Source organism: Neophocaena asiaeorientalis, unplaced genomic scaffold (assembly GCF_003031525.2).
Source record: "Neophocaena asiaeorientalis asiaeorientalis breed wild unplaced genomic scaffold, Neophocaena_asiaeorientalis_V1.1 scaffold546, whole genome shotgun sequence".
Lineage (NCBI taxonomy): Eukaryota > Metazoa > Chordata > Mammalia > Artiodactyla > Phocoenidae > Neophocaena > Neophocaena asiaeorientalis.
This window is the reverse complement of record NW_020175442.1, coordinates 248,242-262,693: the sequence shown is the minus strand read 5'-3', so window position 1 is coordinate 262,693 and position 14,452 is coordinate 248,242. Positions and strand designations below refer to the sequence as shown.

The 14,452-nt window shown below is 33.8% G+C and overlaps 1 pseudogene; it reads right to left on the bottom strand.

Annotated features, from left to right (window-relative positions):
* Positions 1 to 348: 348 nt before the first annotated feature.
* LOC112415077 (HIG1 domain family member 1A, mitochondrial pseudogene) lies at positions 349 to 654 on the bottom strand (annotated as a pseudogene).
* Between the last annotated feature and the right edge of the window lie 13,798 nt (positions 655 to 14,452).

Here is a 14,452-nt window from a genome sequence, read left to right as displayed (position 1 = left end):
GATATTCTGCAGCAACTGGGAGCATTATCAGGATTGGCATGTTGTCCTCTTTAAAACTAATTTCATCAGAAGAGCTTAAGAAGGTGGACATTGTACCACTATCAAGAGCATTTAAAAATGACCTGTTTTTGTGCTAATCTGCCTCCCCCGAATGACCTAGCTAGTGAACTAGTCACCAGTAACCTGGTCACCAGGCAAATCAAGCCTGCAAGAAAGGAAGCCAGTATTCAAATTACCATGTTATTGTCCGACCCAAAGAATTTATTTTCAACATAAACATATAACCTCAATATGAGATGTCTAACTAAAGCAAGCATCACCAATGAGACCAAGACAACGTCTCCTCTTCTAAGGTTTAGGTTTTGCCCAGAATTCTCGATACATGGAATTGCCCATACCAAGAGTCATTGTTCCCACAACAAAGCCTTGGGCTGCCATGCACATGTGAATCAGGTGAACAGACATTTTAGTATTTCCCCTGCTCTTCAATTTATATAATCTATATGCAACGATTGTTGCAAAACCTGCCATTCCAGTGGGGACAAATGATGCCTCTCTAGCTTTTCGGATAAGTTTAGATCCGTGATCTTCATCATATGAAGAAAGAGAATCATCTGTGTCGCTTGACATAGTGATTGAAGGATCTTCAGACAACTACAAGACATCGCAGGTTCCAACCGGCTTCTGCTGTTTCTAGATGTTTTGATGATGGCCATTTTGACTGGTGTGAGGTGATACCTCATTATGGTTTTGATTTGCATTTCTCTAATGCTTAGTGATGTTGAGCATCTTTTCATGTATTTGTTGGCCATCTGTATGTCTTCTTTGGAGAAATGTCTATTTAGATCTTCTGCCCATTTTCGGATTGGGTTGTTTGGTTTTTTTTGATAAAGAGCTGCATGGGCTGCTTTACAAAGGAGGCAAGAACATACAATGGAGAAAAGACAGCCTCTTCAATAAGTGGTGCTGGGAAAACTGGGCAGCTACATGTAAAAGAATGAAATTAGGATACTCCCTAACACCATACACAAAAATAAACTCAAAAGGGAGTAAACTCCTAAATGTAAGGCCAGACACTATAAAACTCTGAGAGGAAAACATAGGCAGAACACTTTATGACATAAATCACAGCAAGATCCTTTCTGACCCACCTCCTAGAGTAATGGAAATAAAAATAAAAATAAACAAATGGACGTAATGAAACTTAAAAGCTTTTATACAGCCAAGGAAACCATAATCAAGATGAAAAGACAACCCTCAAAATGGGAGAAAATATTTGCAAATGAAGCAACTGACAAAGGATTAATCTCTGTATAGCTTTTAACACTAAGTGATACATATTAATTTTCAATGGAATGTTACAATGTTTATTGTTTATCTTCCCAGCTGGAATATAAATTCCATGAGACCAGTGACCTAATGGTTTTCCTCACTTCATTAACTAGAAGTGGACTTGGCACACAGGAAATTCTCAATAATTAACTGTTGAATGAATGAAGAGATAAGGGAAGAATGAACTGGTTATTTTATCAATATCCTTTTGTATGAGGATTTAGAATCAGGCCAAGGAGGGTTATTTAAAGTATTTATGTTACATAATATCTTATTTATATCTTTTCTGGCTCCTCTTTAGAGCTTAGTACATGAAAACCTTGGCTTCTGTCATTTGCTAGAAGAATTTTCACAAACACACCCATGCAATCAGGACCAATATTCAGAAAAGAACATTACTATCATCCCCAGGGACCCCTTTCTGTTCTCCTCCAGTCATTATCTCCCCAAAAGTTAAACATTATCTTGATTTCTAACAGCATAAATTGTTTTTACCTGTTTATATACTTTATATAGGTGGAATAATATAATACATATTTTTTTGTGATTGACTTCTTTTAGTGAAATATCTTTGTGAGAACCCTCTATATTGTTGTGTGTAGTTGTATTTTGTTGATTCCTTAGAGTATAATAAGAGCTTTTAAGTTCAACATTCTATCATTAACATATTGAAATATCAGTTCATTTTTAATGATCATATATTCATGTAATAAAATTTATACAAGGAAATCTAGAATCTTTCCAATTTTTCACTCTTTTAAAATAATGTTCTTTATGATTAACACGCCTATAGCAAAATCTTAATTTACATCTTTAGTTGGTTAGAAGAATTTCTAAAAGAAAATTTTCAGCGACCAAAAGAAAAAACATTTTCCCTTTTTTGATTAACATTGGCAATTTATTCATAAGAAAGTATTAGCGATTCTTTTTATTATCAACTGTATATGACAGTATTTGCCTCCCTAAGCTATCACCAAAAGTAGATATTACTGTCCTTTTAAAATTTTTGTCAACCTGACAAAAAAGTATGTCATTAACTCATTTTCTCAAGTGGAGTACCTTTTTCTTATTGATTAATTGAGTAAAAGTTAATTCTTGGTCTATTCAGGTTTCCTATGACTGATTCTATTGTGATAATTTGTATTTTCCTAGAAAATTGTCTGTTTCACTGAGTTATTTTAATGGGTATGTAGTGGTATTTTGCCATTTTAATTTGCATTCTCCAAATGACTAATTCATTTACATTTTAAAATGGATTAGCAATATTTTAAGATTCTGCTCTAAATCTGACATTAATTCTTGAGATTGGTTTAGGCCTTGCATACATAATTAGAAAGGTTTTAAGTGCTTGCATATATATGAAATACATTCTGTAATCAAACTATATCTTTTTAATTTTCATGCAGAAATTAGAAAATTAATTGTGGATTACAGAGCCGTCTGGTTGCAAAATGTGTCCGTTTCATTGCCCTTTTGATTTAGCTCATCCAAAGGACTGTAAAAGCATTTGTGGCCACAGCTTTCAAAACTGTGACCTCCACTGAAAAGTAAGACCTTATAACAGAAAAGTAGGAAAAGGAATGAGCTGTCAGTAAATGTCACTAAAGGAGGCTAACTGGTGAGATAAATAAAAAATAAGGAAGGCTTTAGGGTGTGGATCTGGGAAATGAAAGGGTATGTAATTTCATAGTTAAGTTATTAGAATATTTTCCTAAGGCCAAGAAAAGAAAAAGTATGTTACAAATAGTATTGTTGCTATTAAAATTAGTCTTTAAAAGTCCAGATTTATTTACAGAATAACGCTGAATATAAAGGCAGGATTCTATTCAGTAAAATAAGGGATAAGATATTAAAAATCTTTTTATTGCATTTTCCATTAAAAAAGGAGATAAAATGAGTTTCAACAAGATATATATAAAAATGAGACTTCTTAAATACTTGAGTGTATTATTTAAAGATCTTATGAAGAGTTTTCTTGGATTATGATTTAATAATTATGTCAGAGATAATTTAAATGTGATACAAGCTGTAAGTAGAGGAGGATGTAAATTTTAGAAGAGATTTTCAAGCACAAATTTTGATTTTTCAGGTGAAAAATGATCTTAAAATTATTTTTGTTTACAATAAGTGCTACTGGCAAAGTTGCTCTTCATAAGAGTTTTATGGGCAAATAAATATCTATGAATCAATAAATTAATTAATAAGAATCACTAATCCCTTAATTCATTCAGTGAACATTTAATTATTTGTACTCAATTTGTAATCAGAAGATATGGATCTAAATATTAGCATCATTTTTATTAACTACATGCCAGTTTTTTTCTGTAAATTTGTAAGATATGGAGAAAAATACTCCAGGGTATTTTGAAGATCTACATATGGATAATATATGTAAATTTCCTAGCATAGGGCCCAGCAAATAGTTAATACTCAACACTCTAAGTTGTCCTTCCCAGTTTTTTTTTTTTTTTTTTTTTTTTTTTTTTTTTTTGTAGTATAGTTGCTTTACAGTGTTGTGTTTCTGCTGTACAGCAAAGTGAATCAGTTATACATATACATATATCCCCTGTCTTTTAGTTTTCCTTCCCATTTTTTTTTTTTTTTTTTTTTTTTTTCTGTATCTGGGCCTCTCACCGCTGTGGCCTCTCCCACTGCGGAGCACAGGCTCCGGACGCGCAGGCCCAAAGGCCACGGCCCACGGGCCCAGCCGCTCCGCGGCACACGGGATCCCCCCGGACCGGGGCACGAACCCGCGCTCCCTGCATCTGCAGGCGGACTCCCAACCACTGCGCCACCAGGGAAGCCCTGTCCTTCCCAGTTTTAACTGTAAAATTATGATATTAATTTATATCTACCAGAGTTGTCATGGGGAATAAAAGTGAGGTACCTACTGTAATGCATAAGCACCTATCAAAATGCGTGGCACACAGTAGAAGCTCAATCATTCTGTTCTCTCCTGATTTCCTATCATTTCATTTTCATGTCAACAATATTTGCTAAGCATCTACTTATGTGCACTGGATCTTGAGCAATGAGGGTAAACAAGTCAAATGTGATCCCGGCCCTCACAGAATTTATAATCTGGTGTTGAGGGAAAGACAAATTAGTCATTTAATTACAACCAGATGGTAAGAAGAAAGCCTTCATTACCAAATCAGCTTTTAACTCTGCCAATGCAGTGTTAGGCACTGGGAATACAAAGGTTATATGTGCTTGCTTTAGTTTACTTTGAGAAATTAATTAGGAAAGCCTGTCTACAGCATGATCACAGGTGTCTCAATGAGGTCCTGAACACCCCTCAGTCCCATCTGTCATTTGAGTTCTATTGTTTCTGTGTAGGTTTTTTTGTTTATTTTTTTGGTTTTTTTTTTATGGTACGTGGGCCTCTCACTGTTGTGGCCTCTCCCGTTGCGGAGCACAGGCTCCAGACGTGCAGGCTCAGCAGCCATGGCTCATGGGCCCAGCCACTCCGCGGCATGTGGGATCCTCCTGGAATGGGGCACGAACCCGTGTCCCCTGCATCGGCAGGTGGACTCTCAACCACTGCACCACCAGGGAAGCCCATTTCTGTGTAGTTTTTATCCTTCTTGGCTCAGAAAGTGATTAATGTCTGTCAATGAGTATTTTGTTGTTGCAACATTCACATTCCTAAAATATGAGTGGTAAATTGTTGTTTACTACAGTTCAAGTGGAGGGTAGCATCAGTATTCTTGGCAACAGAATGTGGCCCAGTGAAGGGGAGATGCTAATAAACTCTTCACCTGGTTGCTGTCATAGAAAATGTCTTGCAGGTTCATGCAGGTGTAAAGCAGCTATTTACTTGAAGTGATTTTTAGAACACTGTGTTCAAGCTTACCTGCCTGTGCAAAGCTCCCCTATGGCTTACCTTGGACTCCCTCTTCCCCTCCTTCATTATCTACTTCCCATTGGTAAATTCATTTCTTCAGGTTCAATTCAATATGACAAATATTTATTAAGTGCTATTGTGTGCATATCCTCCGGAATCTAACATTTCAAATATTCCTTGTGTGGGAGCAAAGTTCTTAGCCCTCCATGAGGTAGGGAAACCTATAAAAGATGCTAAAAGAGAGACCATCAGCAGAGGTCCAGCAGTGCCAGTACACTCAACCAAGGAAGGTCTGTTAAGCTGACAAGAAAGGCCTGGCAGGGATGGACATGACTGAGTACTGAACAGTATAACACTTCTTTTGAGCTTATTCTACTTCATATCCTCAAAATAATAAGTATTAACATCTCATACATGAAACATCATGAAAGAACCTCTTGAGAACTGTATAAGACATAAACCAAGGAAATGCCTAAGTTCCCAGTGATTCAACACTTGGCCATGTTGTTATCACTCACTTTCCTTATGGAGCACCATTGCTCCCCTTGCCTCATTCCCTACTCTAACATTCCCTACTCTAACATGTAGCCTCAACGAGTGATTTAGGACCTTTCCTCCCTTGCCATGGCACCTAACACTGGACATGCCAGTCACAAAGTCCTAACACCCTGGCCACACAGATTGGTTCAGCGGGTGAGCACATGGCTTAAGCCAATGCAACCAGAGTCCCTTGCCATGTTTGTTTAAGCTGAGGTAGGTGATAATAAGCTCTTTTATCTCAGGTGGTGAAGCTGGAAAGACATGAGCCTAGAACTGTCAGCAGCCAAGGTTCTTGATTTGTGGAGAAAGTCAGTCTGGAAGATGGATGCTAACATGATGACAGAAACAAAAGCAAGAAACAGAGCGTGATTCCTGCTCATCTTGTGGCTCCCTATATCAAACATTACCCCTATTTCTAATATGGTAATAAACTTGGCATGTCCAAGGAACTGAAACCAAGTGCATGAGGAGACAGTGAAGCACATTAGTATATCTCAACAGTAATGAAATTTTGTGTATGTTAATATATCTCCATACTGGGTAAATATTAAAATCATCTGGAAGGTTTATAAAAACATCAGTATGGATTTTCACTTATAGTAATGTTGATTTGGCAATTCAAATCAACCTTCCCTCTTCTATTCAATATTCCTCTGGAGATTCTAGTAGTGCAATAACCTGAGAAAAGAAATAGAAGTAATTGAGACTAGAAAAGAAGTAAAAGTCTCTTTGCTTGCAAATGACATGATCATCTACGTGGAAAATCCAACCTCTTCTACAAAACAGCTGTAAAACTAGTATGTGATTTTAGCAAGGTTGCATTATACAATAACAATTTTCAAAAATATCAATCATACTTCTATACACTAGCAAAAAACTTGAAAAACTTTTAAAATGCCATTTATAACAATATCAAAATATGAAATACAGAAATAATATAACAACTGTAAAAAAATCTTGTACACTGCAAACTACAAAACATGCTACGAGAAGTTAGAGAAGACCTAAATAAATAGAGCACTAAATCATATTTACGCCAGAAGACTCAATATTGCTAAGATGATAATTTTCCTAAAAATTACCAGTAAGTTTGACAAAATCTCACCAGGTTTTTTGGTAGAAAGTGAGAAGACAATCCTAAAACTTATGTGGAAATTGCAAGTAACTAGAGTAACCAATTTCTTTTTTCTGAAAAATAAGAAAGTTGGAGGACTCACATTGTCTGATTTCAAGACCTACTACAATATAAAACAACAGTAGACTGAAAACTATAAGACATTGATGAAATTGAAGAAGACACAAATAAATGGAAAAATATTCCATGCTAATGGACTGGAAGAATTAATATAGTTAAAATGTTCATACTACCCAAAGCAATTCAGTACAATCCCTATCAAAATTCCAGTGGCATTTTTTTTTTTACCAGAAATAGGAGGGGAAAGTTCTAAAATTTGTATGAACCACAAAAAGACCCCAAATAACCAAAGCAATCTTGAGAAAGAAGAACAAATCTGGAGACATCACATTTTCTGACTTCAAACTACATTCAAAGCTATAGTAATCAAAACAGTTTGGCACTGGCATAAAAACAGACACATAGATCAAAGCAATGAATAGAAGGACCCCAAATAAACCCATGGATATATGTTCAATTAATTTATGACAATGAGGCCAAGAATATAAAATGGGGAGAGGATAGTCTCTTCAATAAATGGTGTTGGGAAAACTGGACAGCCACATGCAAAAGAATGAAACTGGATGACTATCTTTCACCATACATAAAAATCAACACAAAATAAATTAAAGACTTAAGTTAAGACCTGAAACTATAAAACCAGAATAAAATATAGGAAGTTCTTTAATATTGGTATTTGTAGTGATGTTTTGGATTTGACACCAAAAGCAAAGGCAGTAAAAGCAAAAATAAACAAGTGGAACTATGTCAAACCAAAAAGTCTCTGCAGAGCAAAGGAAACCATCAGCAAAATGAAAGGTCAAACTTCTGAGTGGAAAAAAAAAAAAAAAACTACTGAGTGGGAGAAAATATTTGTAAATCATATATTTGATAAGGGGTTAACATCCAAAATATATAAATAAGCCATATAGATCAATAGAAAAAATTCTATTTAAAAATGAGTAGAGGAACTGAATAGACATTTTCAAAAGAAGACATATGAATGACCAACAGGTATGTGAAAAAGTGCTCAACATCACTAACTACCAGGGAAATGCAAATCAAAACCACAATAAGATAACATCCCATACCTGTTAGAATGCTATCATCAAAAAGACAAGGGATAAGAAGTGTTGGCAGTGATATGGATAAAAGGGAGCCCTTGTGAACTGTTGAGGGTGGCGCAGACACTATGGAACCAGTATGGAGTTTCCTCAAAAAATTAAATATAGAATTGTCATATGATCCAGCAATTCCACTTCTGGGTATTTATCCAAAGGAAATGAAAACATTAACTCAAAAAGATATATGTACCACCATGTTCATTGCAGCATTATTCATAATAACCAAGATATATAAACAACTTGTGTGTCAACAGATGAATGGATAAAGAAGATGTGGAAGGTATGTACAATGGATATTATTCAGTCATGAGAAAGGATGAAATGCTGTCATTTGTGACAACACAGATGGACCCTAAGGGCATTATGCTAAGTGAAATAAGCCAGCCAGAGAAAGACAAATACTGCATGGTATTACTTATATGTGGAATCTAAATTTTTAAAAGTCAAAGTCATAGAAACAGAGAGTAGAAAAGTGGTTGCCAGGAGCTGGTGGGGGGGTGGGAAGTGTGGTAAATATGGAAAGGCAGGTAGAAGGGTACAAATTTTCAGCTATAAAATGAATAGGGTCTGAGGATCTAATATATAACATTATAAATATAATAAATAACACTGTTGTGTAACTGGAATTTGCTAAGAGTGTACAACATAAATTTCTCACACACAAAAAGATAAGTATATGAGGTAATGGATGTGTTAATTAACTAGATGAGGGGAATTCTTTCACAAAACATACATATTTTAAATCATCATGATATATCACAATTTTACAAAATCAGAAGTAAGCAACATAATCACAATAGTAAGTCCTTACATATCAGTAATCACTCTAAATATAAGTGGATTGAATTCACCAATCAAAAGGCACAGAGTGGCTGGATGAATAAAAAAAATAAGACCAACTATATGCTGCCTCCAAGAGACTCATTTCAGCTCTAAAGATACTTATAGGCTTAAAGTGAAGAGATTAAAGAGGATATCTTTTAAAGTGCAAGCAAAATGAAGGTGAGTATAGCCAAAATTATATCAGACAAAATAGACTTCAAGCCAAAAATGGTAATAAGAAACAAAGAAGGTCATTATACAATAATAAAAGGGTCAAAACATCATGAAATACAAGAATTGTAAATATATATGCACCCAGTATCAGAGTACTAAAAGATATTAAGAAAATACTAACAGATCTAAAGGGAGAAAGAGACAACAATACAATAATAGGACAATACAATAGTCAGACACTTCAAAACCCCACTGTCAGCAATGAATAGACCATCCAAACAGAAAATGAACAAAGAAACATTGAAATTGAACCATACTCCAGAACAAATGGACTTAACAGACATATATAGAACATTCCACCCAACAGCAGTAGAATATATTGATACATTCTCCTTGAGTGCACACAGAACATTGTCAAGATAGAACATGTGATAGAACACAAAACAAATCTTTGCAAATTTAAGAAGACTGAAATCATACCAACTATATTTTCTGACCACAATGGTATGAAACTAGAAGTTATCAACAAGAGGAAAGCTGGAAAACCCACAAATATGTGGAAATTAAACAATACCCTTCTGAACAACCAATGGGTAAAAGAAGAAATCAATAGAGAAATAAAAAATTATCTCAAAACAAATGAAAATGGAAATAAAACATATCAAAATTATGAGATGCAGCAAAAGCAATTCTGAAAGGAAAGTTTATAGCAATAAATACATAAATATTAAGAATTAGAAAGATCTCAAATAAACAACTTAACTTTACACTTCAAGAAACAAGAAAAAGAAGAACAAATTAAGCCCAACATTAGCAGAAAAAAAGGAAGTCATAAAGATCAGAATGGAAATAAATGAAATAGAGACCAGTAAAACAACAGAAAGGATTAATAAAAGCAGGAGCTTGTTCTTCAAAAAGATAAACAAAATTGACAAACCTTTAGCTAGACTGAGAAAAAAAGAGAGAGAAAACACATATAAAATTAGAAATGAAAAAGAAAACATGAAAACTGATACTATAGAAATTCATAGGCTCAAAGAGACTATTATGAACAATTATATGCCACCAAATTAGATAAAATTCTAAAAGCACATAACCTGCCAAGACTGAATCAGGAAGAAATAGAAAATTTGAACAGAATGATAACTAGTAAAGAGATTAAATCAGTAATCAACCTCCCAACACAGAAAACTCCAGGACTAGATGGCTTCACTGATTAATTCTTCCAAACATTCAAAGAAGAATTAACACCAATCCTTCTCAAACTCTTCCAAAAAATTGAGGAAGAGGGAATACTTCCAAACTCACTCTATGAGGCCAGCATTATACTGACACCAAAGACAGATAAGGATACCACAAGAAATGAAAACTACAGACCAATATCCCTGATTAATATAGATTGCAAAAATTCCCAAAATATTAGCAAACCCAATTCAAGAACACATAAAAAGGATTATTAATCACGACAAAGTGAGATCTATCCCTGGTATACAAGGATGGTTTAACACACATTAATCAATAAATGTAATATATCACATTGGTAAAATGAAAGATAAAAATCACATGATTATCTCAATAGATGCAGAAAAAGCATTTGACAAAATACAACATTCTTTCACGATAAAGACACTCAGCAGACTGAGTATAGAAGGAACATACCTCAATATAATAAGGCCATGTATGAGAAACCTACACCTAATATTTATACTCAATGGAGAAAAATGGGAAGCTTTTCCCCTAAGATCAAGAACAAAACAAGGATGCCCACTCTTATTCAATATTTTACTGGAAGTCTTAGCTAGAGCAATTTGACAAAATAAATAAAATGTATCAAAATCAGGAAGAAAGAAGTAAAACTGTTGTTATTTGCAGATGATATGATTCTGTACATAGAAAATCCCAAAGACTCAACCAAAAACTGTTGGCACTAATCAAAAATTTCAGTCAAGTTGCAGGATACAAAATAAACATACAGAAATCAGTTGCATTTCTATACACTAAGAATGAAACATCTGAAGAAGAAATAAAGAAAATTATCCTTAGAAAAAGAAAGCAAAAAAAAAAAAATCCCATTTAAAATTGCATCAAGAAGAATAGAAACACAACATTGTAAATCAACTATACTTCAATAAAAATTTTTTTAAAGAATAGAATATTTAGAAGTAAATTTAATCAAGGAGGTGAAAGACTAATACTCTGAAAACTATTAAACACTGATGAAGGAAATTGAAGATGATATCCTATGTTCATGGATTGGAAGTATTAGCATTGTTAAAATGTCCATACTACTCAAAGCATATACAGGTTTAATGCAATCCCTATCAAAATACCACGATATTTTTCACAGAACTAGAACAAATAATCCTAAAATTTATATGGAACCACAAAAGACCCTGAAATTTCAAAGAAATCTTGAGAAAAGAGAACAAAGCTGGAGGTATCATGCTCCCTTACTTCTGACTATACTACAAAGCTACAGTAATCAAAACAGAATGGTATTGCACAAAAACAGATACATAGATCAATAGAACATAATAGAGAGCCCCAAAATAAACCCACACACTTATGGTCAATTAATCTATAACAAAGGGGACAAGAACATACAGTGGAGAAAAGACAATCTCTTCAATAAGTGGTGCTGGGAAAACTGGACAGCTATCTGTAAAAGAATGAGATTAGAACATCATATCCAAAAATAAACTCAAAATGGATTAAAGATCTGAATGTAATAAAGCCTGAAACTATGAAACTCCTAGAAGAGAATAGGGGCAGAATACTCTTTGACAAAAATTTCAGCAATTATTTTTTTTTAGATCTGTCTCCTAAAAAAAGCAAAAAAAGCAAAAGTAAACAAATGGGACCTAACTAAGCTTAAAAGCTTTTGCACAGCAAAAGAAACTCCTGAGCAAATGAAAAGACAACCTACTGAATGAGAGAAAAATATTTGCAAGTGATATGACCAATGAGGAGTTAATAACCAAAATATATAAACAGCTCTACAACTCAATATCAAAAAAAAATCCAATTTAAAAATGGGCATAAAACCTGAATAGACATGTTTTCCAAAGAATATATTCAAGTGGTCAACAGGCACATGAAAAGATGACCAACACTGCTAATCACTGGAAAAATGCAAATCAAAACCACTATGAGATATCACCTCACACCTGTCAGAATGACTATCAGCAAAAAGTATACAAATAATAACTGTTGGCAAGGTTGTGGAGAAAAGGGAATTTCCTCAAAAAAATAAAACTAGAACTATCTTGTCATTTGTAACAACATGGATGGACCATGAGAATATTATGCTAAGTGAGATAAATCAGAGAATGACAAGTACTGTATGATATCACTTATATGTGGAATTTAAACAAGCCAAAACTGTAAAAACAGAGAATAAAATTGTGGTTATTAAGGGATGGTGTTAGGGGGACAGGACAGATGTTGTTTAAGGGTAAAAACTTACAACAAGTAGTAAAAAAACCCCAGAGATCTAACATGCAGTATAGTGAATACTGTATTATAATCATCAAACTTGCTAAGAGTCTAGAATTTAATTATTCCAACTACTAAAGACAAAGAATAATTATATAACATAATAGAGGTGCTAATTATTGCTACAATGGCAATCAGGTTACAATATATAAATATATCTAATTAACATATATATATTAAATTACACAATTTAAATTTATATATACAATATATTTAGATTTTAGATTTTTTAAATGAATAAATGAATATCTCTTACAACTCTGTTTGCCAATCATGCCTCAATAAAGCTAGAGGGAGAAAAGGAACTGATCCACAGTCAACCAATCAATCAATAAAACTACAGTAATCAAAGGAGTGTGTGGTATTGGTAAAAAGATAGACACATAGATAAGTGTAACAGAATAAAGGGTCCAGAAATAGACCTACACAAATATAGTCAACTGATTTTTGACAAAAAATGAAAAGGCAATTTAAATGAGAAAGTACCAATTCAACAAATAATGCTGAAAAAATTGGACATCCATAGGCAAAAAAAGTAATAATATTTGTAATACATATCTAAGACCTCATACAAAAATTCTCAAAAATGGATCATAGATCTAAATATAAAACTATAAAATTTCTAGTAGAAAAGCAATTAGAAAATCTATACGCCTTTGGTTTGGAGATGAGTTTTTAGATATGAACCAAAAGCATGATCTATTAAAAAAATTTGATACTCAACTTTAAAAAAATGAAAAATTTTGCTCTGAAAAAGATACCCTGGGGAAAAAAATATTTTAACATATCCAATAAAGAACTTATAACTCAACATTAAAAATATAAACAACTCAGTAAAAAGTGGGCAATAGAATCTGAACAGATCTATTCAGAAATAGATCACCAAAGAAGATATACAGGTGGTAAATAAGCATGTGAAAAGACAGGTTTGCCTGCAATAATATTACCATGATGTTCTAATGGTGATTTCCATTTTTTCATTCTTTCTATATTTATTCATTGCAATGCTTTAAATAAGATTTATCCTTTCTCCTTTCCCCCTATTTTTATTCATATCACATGGACTCAGAAATATTTATTTTATTCTTTAATTTATAATTGAATACTATCATTAATTTTAAAAATTGAGTTAAAATTCACATAATATAAATTTACCAGTTTAAATATTTTAAAGTGTAAAGCCTTAACTATACATTAAGTAGGCAGCCATGTGGTAATATTTGAGATTAGAAAAACTTTGTTGCTAGAATTAACTCCAGGTGCCATGGTCTTAAAAATCCTACCACTGAAGACATATTCTTTTCAATTGATTTTTTATAATGTAGAATGCAACTAATCCAATTCAATGTCTTTTAGTACATTCACAATGTTGTGCAACCATCATCATTATCTAACACTAGAACATTTCATCACCCCAGAAAGAAATCCTACACCCATTAAGTAATCACTTCCTATTTCTTCTCCCCTCCCCTAAGCCCCTGGTAATGACTAGGCTACTTTCTATCACCATGGATTTACTTATGCTAGACATTTCATATAAATGGAATCATAAAATACATGGCCTTTGTGTCTAGATTCTTTAACTTGGCATAGTGGTTTTAAAGTTCATTTATGTTATAGCATATAACAGTACTTCATTACTTTTTATGGCTGAATAATATTCCACTGTGTGGCTAAATCACATTTTGTTTATCTATTCATCAGTTGATGGACATTTGGGTTGTTTCCACTTCCTCAGGATACTTTTGCCCTATATAGCAGGGGTCCCCAACCCCTGGGCCATGGACTGGTACTGGTCCTCGTCCTGTTAGGAACTGGGCCTGCACAGCATGAGGCGAGGAAGCAAAGCTTCATCTGCCACACACCCCTCGCTCACATTACAGCCTGAACCATTGCTCACATTACCGCCTGAACCATCCCCTCCCACTGTCTGTGGAAAACTTG